Here is a 16,394-nt window from a genome sequence, read left to right on the forward strand (position 1 = left end):
TTAAGACTGAGGTGAGAAAAAACATTTTCACCCAGGAAGTTGTGAATTTATGGAATTCCCTGCCACAGAGGGCAGTGGAGGCCAAGTAACTGGATGAACTTAAGAAAGAGTTAGATAGAGCTCTAGGGGCTAGTGGAGTCAAGGGATATGGGGAGAAGGCAGGCACGGGTTATTGATAGGAGATGATCAGCCATGATCACAAAGAATGGCGGTGCTGGCTTGAAGGGCCGAATGGCCTCCTGCACCTATTTTCATCGTTTCTATGTTTAAATGTAGATAGTCAAGTCAAGTCAAGTCGCAAAACAACAGAACAGAACCAGTATTTACATTAAAAAAAGAAGACACAACAGTATTTACACCCTGGTGAGATCAGAGTTTACACTCCTGATGGCCTGTGGAAAGAAACTGCGTCTCATCCTCTCTGTTTTCGCAGAGTGACAGCTGAGGCGCTTGCCTGAATGAAGCAGCTGGAACAGTCCGTTGCTGGGGTGTCGGGGTCCTTCATGATCTTGCTGGCTCTGGATCTGCACCCCCTGGTGTATAGGTCCTGCAAGGGGGGGGGGGGGGCAGTTCCCATGGTGCGTTAAACTAGGGCAGAACCACAGTGATTGGTCGTGTTGTGGAGCACAGGGATCTTGGAGAGTTGCTTAAATATAGTTCCCTATAAGTGGCATCATAGGTAGATAGGGTGGTCAAGTAGGTTTTTGGTACATTTACCTCCATCAGTCAGGATACTGAAGGTTGAGAAGTTATGTTACAGTTGTACATTGGTGAGGTTGTACATAATATTGTCTCATTTTCTCCAGAGATGCTGCCTGACCCACTGAGTTACTCAAGCATGTGTTGTCTTTGGTACAATGGAATGGAATACTTTATTGTCACATGTGACAAGGCACAGTGACATTCTTTGCTGCGTACACAATGTATACAAATAGCAGCCACCTACAGCGCTGACAAAGTTACAAAGCACGCCGGCTCCTCCTATTGTTCTCTCCCCCCCCTCCACAGTGGTCCCCCACGCCGGGTCCTCCATTGTTCTTCCTCTCCCCCCTCACAGTGGTCCTCCACGCTCTCATCAACCGTCGCCCGTGGGTCACCACCGCCGCGAGGCTTCACTGCCGCTGAGGCCCCATCATCACGAGGCTTCACCGCTGTTGCCGCTTCACCGCCGCTGAGGCCTCACCGCTGTCGATGCCCCACTTCACGCTACCGTGGTGTCGACCCAGGCCCCAGCCGTGGGCTCCGTCAACCACCAGGCTCTGGCCGGGCCCCGACCTGGGCTTCTACGCGGCGATCCGGGAGGCATCGAGACAGTGGCGCCTCGATAAACGCCTCCAGCAGCGTTCCCAGCCCACAGCCATGGCCCGTCGGTAGCCTCTGGCCCATCGGGAAGCCTCTGACCCATCGGGAAGCCTCTGGCCCGTCGGGAAGCCTCTGGCCCGTCGGGAAGCCTCTGGCCCGTCGGGAAGCCTCTGGCCCGTCGGGAAGCCTCTGGCCCTTCGGGAAGCCTCTGGCCCATCGGGAAGCCTCTGGCCCATCGGGAAGCCTCTGGCCCATCGGGAAGCCTCTGGCCCATCGGGAAGCCTCTGGCCCATCGGGAAGCCTCTGGCCCATCGGGAAGCCTCTGGCCTATCGGGAAGCCAGGTAAACCAGCATCTGTAGTTACTTGTTATTACATTTGGAGTACTGTGTTCAGTTTTGGTCACCCTGCTATTAAAAGGATATCGGTAAGCTGGAAAGAGTGCAGAGAAGATTTACAATTACGTTGCCAGGACTTGAGGGGCTGAGCTATAGGGATAGGTTGGGCAGGTTAGGACGTTATTCCTTGGTGCAGGTGGCTGAGAGGTGATCTTATGATATGTGTCGGAAGGAACTGCTGATGCTGGTTTAAATCGAAGATAGACACACAAAGCTGGTGTAACTCAGCGGGACAGGCAGCATTTATGGAGAGAAGGAATGGGTCAAGATCCTTCATCAGATCGTATGATATGTGTATAACACCATGAGTGGAATAGTTAGGATCAATGTGTAGTCTTTTACTCAGTGTAGGGGAATCAAAAACCAGAGGACATGATGTTAACTTGCGAGGGGGAAGGTTTTACACAAACCCTGAGGGTCAACATTTTCACCCAGGTGGTGGATACATGAATGAGCTGCCAGAGGAGGTAGATGTGGCAGGAACTATGACAACATTTAAAAGGCACTTGGACAGGTACAGGCCTTTATCAGTGCTATATTTCCCCATGACTTGAACACTAAATGGCCATGGAAACTGTGTCGCTCTACCCACCAACTCGCACCCATTCACCAAGCCCTCCTTGTTTACTAGTTTGCATTTCTAGTTTGCATCTGTTGCTTAATTTGCATCTGAAACATTTCACCAAATATAATTTGTTTCCTTGACGTGAAAAGGCCTTTGTTCTCAGTCTTTGTGGTTCCTGTTAAAAATACAGCAGGATTAATCCATGAAATACATCGATTGCAATCTGTAAAGTCTGCAGGAGCAAGAGTGAATTATTTAGACATAACTACAGACTTTATCCTCCACTTCAGCATCATCCAACGTGGCAGCATTGAGCTGTGTGGTGGAATGAGGGCTGCAAATGGAAACACAGCATCATTGCTGTTGGACTCAAACATGTAACATTGGACACTGGTCTCTGTGCTCTGGAACTATAACAGGCAGACAGTAAATGGGGCATTGGCTGCTGTACACATAAATACAGCATGCCAACAGGCTATGTGGTCCATGTTCCATTTGCTCATGACTGGCATTTATCACTCTACACCTTTCCTATCCACGTACCTGACCAAACGACATTTAACTGTCGTAATTGTACTCCCATATACCACCTCCTCTGGTTGTTTGTTCCATGAATCCAGTACACTCTGTGTATGAAAGCTCCCATTTAACTCTTTCCCTGCTCACGTTGGAACATAGAACAGTGCAGCACAGAAACAGTCCCTTGGTCCACAATATCTGCACCAAACATGATGCCGTCAAACTAATCTCATCTGCCTGCACATTCCATATCCCTCCGTTCCCTGCATATCCCTGTGTCTGTCTAAAATACTCTTAAACACCACTATCGCATCTAACTCCACCACCAATCCCGGGAACACATTCCAGACACCCACCACCCTCTGTATAAAATCTAGTCTCACACCTCATTTAAACTTTCCTTCCCTCACCTTAAAGCTATGCCTTCTATCAGTTCTCCCCTCAACCTCCAGTACTCCAAAGATAATGATCCCAATCAGTCCCACCTATCCTTGTTATTAATACCATTTAGTTCAGGCAGACTTTGAACAATTAGACTCCTCCACCCTGGTAAAATGAATGCGATCACAAATCTTATCTATGCCCCTCATGATTTAATAAACCTCTGTATGGTCACCCCTTAGCCTCCTTCACTCCTTTGTATGGTCACCCCTTAGCCTCTCCAGCTTTGTCACATCCATCCTGTAGCATCTGCGCACCATGCGGTCTCACCAATGCTCTATACAGATGTAACATGATGTCCCAACATTTGTACAAGAGTGGTCTCCAGCACTTTGTCCACCCGAGTCATCATATTCAGGGAAGTATGTATTTGTACCCCAAGGTCTGTCTATTCTACAACACACTGTAAATGACAGGGCCTTGGTGATTAAGTCTTGCCCTGGTTTAACTTCACTAAAGGCTCTTCTCCCACTTGTCGGTGTAAACTTTCAGCTTCCATTCCTTTGTCCACTTTCCCAGTTGATCTAGATCTTGTTGTAATCTTCAATAAACATCTTCACTGTCCATCACAACAACAATATTTGTATCATCCACAAGTTCATGCCACCTATGTTCTCATCCAAATTGTCAATGTATAAGACAAGCAGGAGACCCAGCACCAGTCCCTGTAGCACACCACTGGTCACTGGATTCCAAACTGAAACACAACCCTCCACTCCAACCCTCTGCCCCTGACCACCAAGCCAATGTTATATCCACCTGGCCAGCTCACCCTGGATCCCATGTGATCTCATCTCACTGATCTATCTACCATACGGAACCAAGACAAAGGCCTTGTTAAAGTCTATGAAAACGTCTGTGTCCCTGACTACGTTATCGTCTTCGTCGCCTCTTCTTTTAGCCTTTAGATTTACAGATACAGTGTGTAAACTGGCCCTTCGGCCCATCGAGTCCGTGCAGACCAGCGATCACCCTGTAGTCTCACACTACCTGACACACGAGGTTCAGTTTACAATTTTACCGAAGCCAATTAACCTGCAAACCTGTACAGCTTTGTAGTGTTGGAAGAAACAAGAGCACCAGGAGAAAACCCACGTGGTCACAGGGAGATGGCACAAACTCCGTACAGACAGTTATGGTACAGTCAGGATCGATCGCGGGTCTCTGGCGCTGTAAGGCAGCAGCTCTACCACTACTTCACTGTGCCATCCCAGCACTTCAAGAAGCTTATTACAAAATGTGAAACACGATTTACCATGTTGACTATCCTTCATCAGTCTATCCCTTTATGCCAAGTCCAAGGCATAGTTATGGGTACCCACATGGGCCCCAGTTATGCCTGCCTCTTTGTAGGCTTCGTTGAACAATCCCTGTACAGGCGTACACTGGCCCTATCCCTGAACTATATCTCTGTTACATTGATGACTGCATCGGTGCTACATCCTGCACCCGTGCAGAACTCATGGACTTCATCAACTTCACTACCAATTTTCATGCTGCACTCAAATTTACTTGGACCATCTACGACACCTCCCTGCCCTTTCTTGATCTCACAGTCTCCATCATAATAGAGAGAGTACAGAGAAGATTTACTAGAATGTTGCCTGGGTTTCAACAACTAAGTTACAGAGAAAGGTTGAATAAGTTAGGTCTTTATTCTCTGGAGCGCAGAAGGTTAATGGGGGGACTTGATAGAGGTCTTTAAAATGATGAGAGGGATAGACAGAGTTGATGTGGACAAGCTTTTCCCTTTGATAATAGGGAAGATTCAAACAAGAGGACATGACTTCAGAATTAAGGGACAGAAGTTTAGGGGTAACATGAGGGCGAACTTCTTTACTCAGAGAGTGGTAGCGGTGTGGAATGAGCTTCCAGTGGAAGTGGTGGAGGCAGGTTCGTGGTATCATTTAAAAATAAATTGGATAGGCATATGGATGAGAAGGGAATGGAGGGTTATGGTATGCGTGCAGGCAGGTGGGACTAAGGGAAAACAGTTGTTCGGCACGGACTTGTAGGGCCGAGATGGCCTGTTTCCGTGCTGTAATTGTTATATGGTTATATGGTTATATCATAGGAAATAGACCATTGACCTCCACAACTCCCTGGTTAACTCATACCTTCCCACCCAAAGCACCCCCTCCCCAGGTACCTTCCCCTGCAACTACAAAAGATGCAACACCTGTCTCTATACCTCCTCGCTCGACTCTGTCCAGGGACCCCAACAGTCCTTTAAGGGTAGACAGAGATTCACTTGCACCTCGTCCAACCTCATCTACTATATCCATTGATCAAGATGTGGACTCTTATACATTGGCGAGACCAAACGCAGACTGGGCAATCGTTTAGCGGAACACCTTCGCTCAGCCCGCCTGAACCTACCTGATCTCCCGGTTGTTTACCTTTGTTTAGTTTAGAGATACTGCGCGGAAACAAGCCCTTCGGCCACCGGGGTCGCGCCGACCAGTGATCCCCGCACATTAACACCATTCTACACCCACTAGGGACAATTTTTACATTCACCAAGCCAATTAACCTGCAAACCTGCACGTCTTTGGAGTGTCGGAGGAAACCAAAGATCTCAGAGAAAACCCACGCAGGTCACGGGGAGAACGTACAAAGTCTGGACAGACAGCACCCGTAGTCGGGATCGAACCCGGGTCAAACCCAAGCGCTGCAAGGCAGCAACTCTACTGATGCACCACTGTGCCGCCAACTTGTTGCTGGACACTTTAATTCTCCTTCCCATTCCTACATAGACCTTTCTATCCTCGGTCTCCTCCATTGTCAGAGTGAGGCTAAACGCAAATAGTAGGAACAGCATCTCATATTTCGCTTGGGAAGCTTACATCCCAGTGGTATGAACATTGATTTCTCTCACTACAGGTAGCCCCAGCATTCCCTCTCTCTCTATCCCTCCCCCACCCATATCGCACCTACTTCTCATTTTCACCCTACAAACAGTTAACAATGTCCTGTTTCCTTCATCATCATTGCTTTTTGCGTATCTTTCATTCCTTGTTCTTTATCTCTACACATCACCGTCTATATCTCTCATTTCCTTTATCCCTAACCAGTCTGAAGTGTCTTGACCTGAAACGTCACACATTCCTTCTCTCCAGAGATGCTGCCAGCTTTTTGTGTCTATCTTTGGAGTTTAATGCTGATAGGTTCCTTTCCAAATGGAGACTGGTGAGTAAATGAGAGCACATGGTATTGGCGGTAGGGTGTTGACATGGATATAACATTGTTTGGCAGGCCGGAAGCAAAGAGTAGGAGTGAACGGGTTCATTTCAGAATGGCAGGCAGGGGCGAGTGGAGTGCCGCAAGGCTCGGTGTTGGGGCCGCAACTATTTGCTATAAATATTAATGATTTGGAAGAGGGAATTAGGAGCAACACTAGCAAGTTTGCAGATGACACAAAGCTGGGTGGCAGTGTGAACTGTGAAGAGGATGTTAGATGTGGCCCTTGTGGCTAAAGGGATCAGGAGGTATGGAGAGATGGCAGGTACGGGATACTGAGTTGGATGATCAGCCATGATCATATTGAATGGCGGTGTAGGCTTGAAGGGCCGAATGGCCTACTCCTGCACCTATTTTCTATGTTTCTATGTTAGGAGGTTGCAGGGTGACCTGGACAGGTTGAGTGAGTGGGCAGATGCGTGGCAGATGCAGTATAATATAGATAAATGTGAGGTTATCCACTTTGGCAGCAAAAACAAGGGTGCAGATTATTATCTCAATGGGGTTCGGTTAGGTAAGGTGGAGGTGCAGCGAGACCTGGGTGTCCTTGTACACCAGTCACTGAAAGTTGGCATGCAGGTACAGCAGGCAGTGAAGAAAGTTAATGGAATGTTGGCCTCCATAACAAGAGGATTTCAGTATAGGAGTAAAGAGGTTCTTCTGCAGTTGTATAGGGCTCTGGTGAGACCACATCTGGAGTATTGTGCACAGTTTTGGTCTCCAAATTTGAGGAAGGACATCCTTGTGATTGAGGCAGTGCAGCGTAGGTTCACGAGATTGATCCCTGGGATGGCAGGACTGTCATATGAGGAAAGATTGAAAAGCCTAGGTTTGTATTCACCAGAGTTTAGAATGATGAGGGGGATCTTATAGAAACATATAAAATTATAAAAGGACTGGACAAGCTAGATGCAGGAAAAATGTTCCCAATGTTGGGCGAGTCCAGAACCAAGGGCCACAGTCTTAGAATAAAGGGGAGGTTATTTAAGACTGAGGTGAGAAAAAACATTTTCACCCAGGAAGTTGTGAATTTATGGAATTCCCTGCCACAGAGGGCAGTGGAGGCCAAGTAACTGGATGAACTTAAGAAAGAGTTAGATAGAGCTCTAGGGGCTAGTGGAGTCAAGGGATATGGGGAGAAGGCAGGCACGGGTTATTGATACGAGATGATCAGCCATGATCACAAAGAATGGCGGTGCTGGCTTGAAGGGCCGAATGGCCTCCTGCACCTATTTTCATCGTTTCTATGTTTAAATGTAGATAGTCAAGTCAAGTCAAGTCGCAAAACAACAGAACAGAACCAGTATTTACATTAAAAAAGAAGACACAACAGTATTTACACCCTGGTGAGATCAGAGTTTACACTCCTGATGGCCTGTGGAAAGAAACTGCGTCTCATCCTCTCTGTTTTCGCAGAGTGACAGCTGAGGCGCTTGCCTGAATGAAGCAGCTGGAACAGTCCGTTGCTGGGGTGTCGGGGTCCTTCATGATCTTGCTGGCTCTGGATCTGCACCCCCTGGTGTATAGGTCCTGCAAGGGGGGGGGGCAGTTCCCATGGTGCGTTAAACTAGGGCAGAACCACAGTGATTGGTCGTGTTGTGGAGCACAGGGATCTTGGAGAGTTGCTTAAATATAGTTCCCTATAAGTGGCATCATAGGTAGATAGGGTGGTCAAGAAGGTTTTTGGTACATTTACCTCCATCAGTCAGGATACTGAAGGTTGAGAAGTTATGTTACAGTTGTACATTGGTGAGGTTGTACATAATATTGTCTCATTTTCTCCAGAGATGCTGCCTGACCCACTGAGTTACTCAAGCATGTGTTGTCTTTGGTACAATGGAATGGAATACTTTATTGTCACATGTGACAAGGCACAGTGACATTCTTTGCTGCGTACACAATGTATACAAATAGCAGCCACCTACAGCGCTGACAAAGTTACAAAGCACGCCGGCTCCTCCTATTGTTCTCTCCCCCCCTCCACAGTGGTCCCCCACGCCGGGTCCTCCATTGTTCTTCCTCTCCCCCCTCACAGTGGTCCTCCACGCTCTCATCAACCGTCGCCCGTGGGTCACCGCCGCCGCGAGGCTTCACTGCCGCTGAGGCCCCATCATGCAATACAATACAAATTTATTGTCATTTGAGCCTCAGTGAGACTCAATCGAAATTCCGTTTCCACAGCCATACAAACAAAGACAATGTCCTACAGACATAGACACAATTTAATTCACACAAACATCCATCACAGTGAACCCACTGTGATGGAAGGCAAAGTCTTTTCTCTCCCCTCTTCTCCATGTCTCTCCCGATGTCCAAGCCCCAGGTGGGCGATGATAAGTCCCACGGCCATTTTAGGCCGCGCCGGGCGATTTACGGCCCCGCTCCCGGTCTAAAAGTCACAATGTTGGAGCCCCCGGCGGGCGCTGGAATGTCCCACGGCCATGAAGCCGTGCCGGGCGATGTACGTCCACGCTCCGGGTCGTTCCAACCCCGCGACACGGGCTGGAGAAGTCGCGTTGCGGGAGCTCCGGGAAGCGATCTCTCTCTCCCCCCGGACCCGCGAGCTCCAGATGTCCCAGTCCACCGGTCCTGCGGCTGCGTTGCTGGAGCCTCCGAGCCCCAGGAGTCGAGTCGCAGCAGCGAGTCACCACCGCTCCCCGCGCTCTGAGGCCGGCCAGCCCCACGATGGTGAGTAGTCCGCAGATCCGCAGTCTCCCGAGCCCCCGGGTCGTTCAGGTTGGAGGCCGCTCCACGGTGCTAGGCCCCAACGACAACGGAGACCCGACAGGGAAAAGGTCGAGTCTCCCGGACAGGGAAGAGATTTAAACAGTTTCCCCCTCCCTCCCCCCCCCCCACCCCCCACCCCCCACATATACACATATAAAACCAGTATTAAAAAACACCATCACTACATTTAACTAGACAAAAAATAAAAAAAAAGACAGACAGGCTGTAGGGGCCACTGCAACGGGTGAGTCACGCCGCCGCCGTTTTACACAAACCCTGAGGGGCAACATTTTCACCCAGAAGGTGGTGGATACACGAATGAGCTGCCAGAGGAGGTAGATGTGGCAGGAACTATGAAAACATTTAAAAGGCACTTGGACAGGTACAGGCCTTTATCAGTGCTATATGACCCCATGACTTGAACACTAAATGGCCATGGAAACTGTGTCGCTCTCCCTACCAACTCGCACCCATTCACCAAGCCCTCCTTGTTTACTAGTTTGCATTTCTAGTTTGCATCTGTTGCTTAATTTGCATCTGAAACATTTCACCAAATATCATTTGTTTCGTTGACGTGAAAAGGCCTTTGTTCTCAGTCTTTGTGCTTCCGGTTAAAAATACAGCAGGATTAATCAATGAAATACATCGATTGCAATCTGTAAAGTCTGCAGGAGCAAGAGTGAATTATTTAGACATAACTACAGACTTTATCCTCCACTCCAGCCTCATCCAACGTGGCAGCATTGAGCTGTGGTGGAATGAGGGCTGGAAATGGAAACACAGCATCATTGCTGTTGGACTCAAACATGTCACATTGGACACTGGTCTCTGTGCTCTGGAACTATAACAGGCAGACAGTAAATGGGGCATTGGCTGCTGTACGCATAAATACAGCATGCCAACAGGCTCTGTGGTCCATGTTCCATTTACTCATGCCTGGCATTTTTCACTCTACACCTTTCCTATCCACGTACCTGACCAAACAACATTTAACTGTCGTAATTGTACTCCCATAGACCACCTCCTCTGGTTGTTTGTTCCATGAATCCAGTGCACTCTGTGTATGAAAGGTCCCATTTAACTATTTCCCTGCTCACGTTGGAACATAGAACAGTACAGCACAGAAACAATCCCTTAGTCCACAATATCTGCACCAAACATGATGCCGTCAAACTAATCTCATCTGCCTGCACGTTGTCCATATCCCTCCGTTCCCTGCTTATCCCTGTGTCTGTCTAAAAGACTCTTAAACACCGCTATCGCATCTAACTCCACCACCAATCCTGGGAACACATTCCAGACACCCACCACCCTCTGTATAAAATCTAGTCCCACACCTCATTTAAACTTTCCTCCTCTCCCCTTAAAGCTATGCCTTCTATCAGTTCTCCCTTCAACCTCCAGTACTCCAAAAAAGAAAATGGTCACAATCAGTCCAACCTATCCTTGTTATTAATACCATCTAGTTCAGGCAGACTTTGAACAATTAGACTCCTCCACCCTGGTACAATGAATATGATCACAAATCTTATCTATGCCCCTCATGATTTAATAAACCTCTGTATGGTCACCCCTTAGCCTCCTTCACTCCTCTGTATGGTCACCCCTTAGCCTCTCCAGCTTTGTCACATCCATCCTGTAGCATCTGCGCACCATGCGGTTTCACCAATGCTCTATACAGATGTAACATGATGTCCCAACATTTGTACAAGAGTGGTCTCCAGCACTTTGTCCACCCGAGTCATCATATTCAGGGAAGTATGTATTTGTACCCCAAGGTCTGTCTATTCTACAACACACTGTAAATGACAGGGCCTTGGTGACTAAGTCTTGCCCTGGTTTAACTTCACTAAAGGCTCTTCTCCCACTTGTCAGTGTAAACTTTCAGCTTCCATTCCTTTGTCCACTTTCCCAGTTGATCTAGATCTTGTTGTAACCTTCAATAAACATCTTCACTGTCCATCACAACAACAATATTTGTATCATCCACAAGTTCATGTCACCTATGTTCTCATCCAAATTGTCAATGTATAAGACAAGCAGGAGACCCAGCACCAGTCCGTGTAGCACACCACTGGTCACTGGATTCCAATCTGAAACACAACCCTCCACTCCAACCCTCTGACACTGACCACCAAGCCAATGTTATATCCACCTGGCCAGCTCACCCTGGATCCCATGTGATCTCATCTTCCTGATCTATCTACCATACGGAACCAAGACAAAGGCCTTGTTAAAGTCTATGAAAACGTCTGTGTCCCTGCCTTCGTTATCATCTTGGTCGCCTCTTCTTTTAGCCTTTAGATTTACAGATACAGTGTGGAAACTGGCCCTTCGGCCCATCGAGTCCGTGCAGACCAGCGATCACCCTTTACACCCACACTACCTGACACACGAGGTTCAGTTTACAATTTTACCAAAGCCAATTAACCTGCAAACGTGTACAGCTTTGGAGTGTTGGAAGAAACAAGAGCACCAGGAGAAAACCCATGTGGTCACAGGGAGATGGCACAAACTCCGTACAGACAGTTATGGTACAGTCAGGATCGATCGCGGGTCTCTGGCGCTGTAAGGCAGCAGCTCTACCACTACTTCACTGTGCCATCCCAGCACTTCAAGAAGCTTATTACAAAATGTGAAACACGATTTACCATGTTGACTATCCTTCATCAGTCTATCCCTTTATGCCAAGTCCAAGGCATAGTTATGGGTACCCACATGGGCCCCAGTTATGCCTGCCTCTTTGTAGGCTTCGTTGAACAATCCCTGTACAGGCGTACACTGGCCCTATCCCTGAACTATATCTCTGTTACATTGATGACTGCATCGGTGCTACATCCTGCACCCGTGCAGAACTCAGGGACTTCATCAACTTCACTACCAATTTTCATGCTGCACTCAAATTTACTTGGACCATCTACGACACCTCCCTGCCCTTTCTTGATCTCACAGTCTCCATCATAATAGAGAGAGTACAGAGAAGATTTACTAGAATGTTGCCTGGGTTTCAACAACTAAGTTACAGAGAAAGGTTGAATAAGTTAGGTCTTTATTCTCTGGAGCGCAGAAGGTTAATGGGGGGACTTGATAGAGGTCTTTAAAATGATGAGAGGGATAGACAGAGTTGATGTGGACAAGCTTTTCCCTTTGATAATAGGGAAGATTCAAACAAGAGGACATGACTTCAGAATTAAGGGACAGAAGTTTAGGGGTAACATGAGGGCGAACTTCTTTACTCAGAGAGTGGTAGCGGTGTGGAATGAGCTTCCAGTGGAAGTGGTGGAGGCAGGTTCGTGGTATCATTTAAAAATAAATTGGATAGGCATATGGATGAGAAGGGAATGGAGGGTTATGGTATGAGTGCAGGCAGGTGGGACTAAGGGAAAAAAGTTGTTCGGCACGGACTTGTAGGGCCGAGATGGCCTGTTTCCGTGCTGTAATTGTTATATGGTTATATGGTTATATCATAGGAAATAGACCATTGACCTCCACAACTGCCTGGTTAACTGATACCTTCCCACCCAAACCACCCCCTCCCCAGGTACCTTCCCCTGCAACTACAAAAGATGCAACACCTGTCTCTATACCTCCTCGCTCGACTCTGTCCAGGGACCCCAACAGTCCTTTAAGGGTAGACAGAGATTCACTTGCACCTCGTCCAACCTCATCTACTATATCCATTGATCAAGATGTGGACTCTTATACATTGGCGAGACCAAACGCAGACTGGGCAATCGTTTAGCGGAACACCTTCGCTCAGCCCGCCTGAACCTACCTGATCTCCCGGTTGTTTACCTTTGTTTAGTTTAGAGATACTGCGCGGAAACAAGCCCTTCGGCCACCGGGGCCGCGCCGACCAGTGATCCCCGCACATTAGCACCATTCTACACCCACTAGGGACAATTTTTACATTCACCAAGCCAATTAACCTGCAAACCTGCACGTCTTTGGAGTGTCGGAGGAAACCAAAGATCTCAGAGAAAACCCACGCAGGTCACGGGGAGAACGTACAAAGTCTGGACAGACAGCACCCGTAGTCGGGATCGAACCCGGGTCAAACCCAAGCGCTGCAAGGCAGCAACTCTACTGATGCACCACTGTGCCGCCAACTTGTTGCTGGACACTTTAATTCTCCTTCCCATTCCTACATAGACCTTTCTATCCTCGGTCTCCTCCATTGTCAGAGTGAGGCTAAACGCAAATAGTAGGAACAGCATCTCATATTTCGCTTGGGAAGCTTACATCCCAGTGGTATGAACATTGATTTCTCTCACTACAGGTAGCCCCAGCATTCCCTCTCTCTCTATCCCTCCCCCACCCATATCGCACCTACTTCTCATTTTCACCCTACAAACAGTTAACAATGTCCTGTTTCCTTCATCATCATTGCTTTTTGCGTATCTTTCATTCCTTGTTCTTTATCTCTACACATCACCGTCTATATCTCTCATTTCCTTTATCCCTAACCAGTCTGAAGTGTCTTGACCTGAAACGTCACACATTCCTTCTCTCCAGAGATGCTGCCAGCTTTTTGTGTCTATCTTTGGAGTTTAATGCTGATAGGTTCCTTTCCAAATGGAGACTGGTGAGTAAATGAGAGCACATGGTATTGGCGGTAGGGTGTTGACATGGATATAACATTGTTTGGCAGGCCGGAAGCAAAGAGTAGGAGTGAACGGGTTCATTTCAGAATGGCAGGCAGGGGCGAGTGGAGTGCCGCAAGGCTCGGTGTTGGGGCCGCAACTATTTGCTATAAATATTAATGATTTGGAAGAGGGAATTAGGAGCAACACTAGCAAGTTTGCAGATGACACAAAGCTGGGTGGCAGTGTGAACTGTGAAGAGGATGTTAGATGTGGCCCTTGTGGCTAAAGGGATCAGGAGGTATGGAGAGAAGGCAGGTACGGGATACTGAGTTGGATGATCAGCCATGATCATGTTGAATGGCGGTGTAGGCTTGAAGGGCCGAATGGCCTACTCCTGCACCTATTTTCTATGTTTCTATGTTAGGAGGTTGCAGGGTGACCTGGACAGGTTGAGTGAGTGGGCAGATGCGTGGCAGATGCAGTATAATATAGATAAATGTGAGGTTATCCACTTTGGCAGCAAAAACAAGGGTGCAGATTATTATCTCAATGGGGTTCGGTTAGGTAAGGTGGAGGTGCAGCGAGACCTGGGTGTCCTTGTACACCAGTCACTGAAAGTTGGCATGCAGGTACAGCAGGCAGTGAAGAAAGTTAATGGAATGTTGGCCTCCATAACAAGAGGATTTCAGTATAGGAGTAAAGAGGTTCTTCTGCAGTTGTATAGGGCTCTGGTGAGACCACATCTGGAGTATTGTGCACAGTTTTGACTCCAAATTTGAGGAAGGACATCCTTGTGATTGAGGCAGTGCAGCGTAGGTTCACGAGATTGATCCCTGGGATGGCAGGACTGTCATATGAGGAAAGATTGAAAAGCCTAGGTTTGTATTCACCAGAGTTTAGAATGATGAGGGGGATCTTATAGAAACATATAAAATTATAAAAGGACTGGACAAGCTAGATGCAGGAAAAATGTTCCCAATGTTGGGCGAGTCCAGAACCAAGGGCCACATTCTTAGAATAAAGGGGAGGTTATTTAAGACTGAGGTGAGAAAAAACATTTTCACCCAGGAAGTTGTGAATTTATGGAATTCCCTGCCACAGAGGGCAGTGGAGGCCAAGTAACTGGATGAACTTAAGAAAGAGTTAGATAGAGCTCTAGGGGCTAGTGGAGTCAAGGGATATGGGGAGAAGGCAGGCACGGGTTATTGATAGGAGATGATCAGCCATGATCACAAAGAATGGCGGTGCTGGCTTGAAGGGCCGAATGGCCTCCTGCACCTATTTTCATCGTTTCTATGTTTAAATGTAGATAGTCAAGTCAAGTCAAGTCGCAAAACAACAGAACAGAACCAGTATTTACATTAAAAAAAGAAGACACAACAGTATTTACACCCTGGTGAGATCAGAGTTTACACTCCTGATGGCCTGTGGAAAGAAACTGCGTCTCATCCTCTCTGTTTTCGCAGAGTGACAGCTGAGGCGCTTGCCTGAATGAAGCAGCTGGAACAGTCCGTTGCTGGGGTGTCGGGGTCCTTCATGATCTTGCTGGCTCTGGATCTGCACCCCCTGGTGTATAGGTCCTGCAAGGGGGGGGGGGGGCAGTTCCCATGGTGCGTTAAACTAGGGCAGAACCACAGTGATTGGTCGTGTTGTGGAGCACAGGGATCTTGGAGAGTTGCTTAAATATAGTTCCCTATAAGTGGCATCATAGGTAGATAGGGTGGTCAAGTAGGTTTTTGGTACATTTACCTCCATCAGTCAGGATACTGAAGGTTGAGAAGTTATGTTACAGTTGTACATTGGTGAGGTTGTACATAATATTGTCACATTTTCTCCAGAGATGCTGCCTGACCCACTGAGTTACTCAAGCATGTGTTGTCTTTGGTACAATGGAATGGAATACTTTATTGTCACATGTGACAAGGCACAGTGACATTCTTTGCTGCGTACACAATGTATACAAATAGCAGCCACCTACAGCGCTGACAAAGTTACAAAGCACGCCGGCTCCTCCTATTGTTCTCTCCCCCCCCTCCACAGTGGTCCCCCACGCCGGGTCCTCCATTGTTCTTCCTCTCCCCCCTCACAGTGGTCCTCCACGCTCTCATCAACCGTTGCCCGTGGGTCACCGCCGCCGCGAGGCTTCACTGCCGCTGAGGCACCATCATGCAATACAATACAAATTTATTGTCATTTGAGCCTCAGTGAGACTCAATCGAAATTCCGTTTCCACAGCCATACAAACAAAGACAATGTCCTACAGACATAGACACAATTTAATTCACACAAACATCCATCACAGTGAACCCACTGTGATGGAAGGCAAAGTCTTTTCTCTCCCCTCTTCTCCATGTCTCTCCCGATGTCCAAGCCCCAGGTGGGCGATGATAAGTCCCACGGCCATTTTAGGCCGCGCCGGGCGATTTACGGCCCCGCTCCCGGTCTAAAAGTCACAATGTTGGAGCCCCCGGCGGGCGCTGGAATGTCCCACGGCCATGAAGCCGTGCCGGGCGATGTACGTCCCCGCTCCGGGTCGTTCCAACCCCGCGACACGGGCTGGAGAAGTCGCGTTGCGGGAGCTCCGGGAAGCGGTCTCTCTCTCCCCCCGGAGCCGCGAG

Source organism: Amblyraja radiata, unplaced genomic scaffold, assembly GCF_010909765.2.
Source record: "Amblyraja radiata isolate CabotCenter1 unplaced genomic scaffold, sAmbRad1.1.pri scaffold_313_ctg1, whole genome shotgun sequence".
Classification (NCBI taxonomy): Eukaryota; Metazoa; Chordata; class Chondrichthyes; order Rajiformes; family Rajidae; genus Amblyraja; species Amblyraja radiata.